The sequence below is a fragment of the Morone saxatilis genome, unplaced genomic scaffold, assembly GCF_004916995.1.
Source record: "Morone saxatilis isolate NCDOM2014 unplaced genomic scaffold, NCSU_SB_2.0 Contig22, whole genome shotgun sequence".
Taxonomy (NCBI): Eukaryota; Metazoa; Chordata; class Actinopteri; family Moronidae; genus Morone; species Morone saxatilis.
The window spans coordinates 23,273,311-23,274,460 of NW_023339785.1; the positions used below are offsets into that span (position 1 = coordinate 23,273,311).

General features: G+C 42.3%; 1 non-coding gene across 1 annotated transcript; it reads right to left on the bottom strand.

The window, feature by feature from the left end:
• Positions 1 to 114: 114 nt before the first annotated feature.
• On the bottom strand, positions 115 to 196 carry trnal-uag. Its single transcript has one exon. It is a non-coding gene; the product is annotated as a tRNA-Leu (tRNA).
• Positions 197 to 1,150: the final 954 nt, after the last annotated feature.

Consider the following 1,150-nt stretch of genomic DNA (forward strand, 5'->3'; position numbering starts at 1 on the left):
CAATTTTTCACAGCAGGTTAGGTTGGAGCTCTGCATAACTTCCAACATTGCGCTGTCAGTTTCCCGCTGTACTTTTGATTTTATTACTAACTACCTGCTAAGATAAATGGGAAATGGCAGTGGTGGGACTTGAACCCACGCCTCCACAGAGACTGGAGCCTAAATCCAGCGCCTTAGACCACTCGGCCACACTACCTCGGAACATAAACTGAGGGTAAATTAGCCAGTAAATTGGACCAGAGATATTAGAAGATAGACGAGAAGCCGAGATAGACGTCTATGACATCAGCAAACATTCACCTTTGGCCACCACTGATATTCGCTTCACTAAACACCAAAACATGTGGTCATTCCAGTTTGGTCAAACCTAAAAGGTCAAGGACAAAAGTCTGACTGACAACAGTAGGATTTCAATCCATACCTCCCACAAGACACTTTAGACCACTTATCCACACCAGCATTTAGCAGTGATCACTGCTGTGGGCACAGCTGTTAATATTATAATTTTAAAGATAAGAGTCCACAGTGATCCGCATCCCTCATGATATCACCCATTCCCTCATTCCCCAAATACAACCCTCTTTTTCCTCCTCTATCTCATCTTATTGCTCAGTAGGGGCCTTGTAAAGTTTTGCAGGAGGCATAAGCCCCAATTTGATTGGTCTGTTTTGGTTTCATATCATTGATCTTAGGCTCAGGGCCTTCTGACCAGTTGATGATCCATTTTATCTCTAGTTTTCTCTTTTGCTCTAAAGGGTTTATGCAGCAGAAATATCTTCCTGTCTTTCTTTAAACGCTCGCTCTGTTTGACGGTATTGGTGGTAAAGGGTCTATCTCAGTTTATTTCTCATTTCACACGTCCTTCCCTTTTATCTCCTCCTCCGCATCAGCCCCAAACTATCTCATTTAAATATAAAACCTTTACTTATCCAGGTGGGTTTTCAACCAATACCCTACTTCAAATTCATGCATTTACACAATTAACCTTTGAGAGCTGCTCATACAACCACAGTCTTTTGTTGTTGACCTCTGAGCGGCATCAATGGAGTTGCAGATAGAAGGTCAGTTCCTTGCTCAAGGGAATGTGGATAGGTACTGAAGTAGTGTTACTCATTCACTTTTAACACCCACATTTTCACTGTCCCATGAA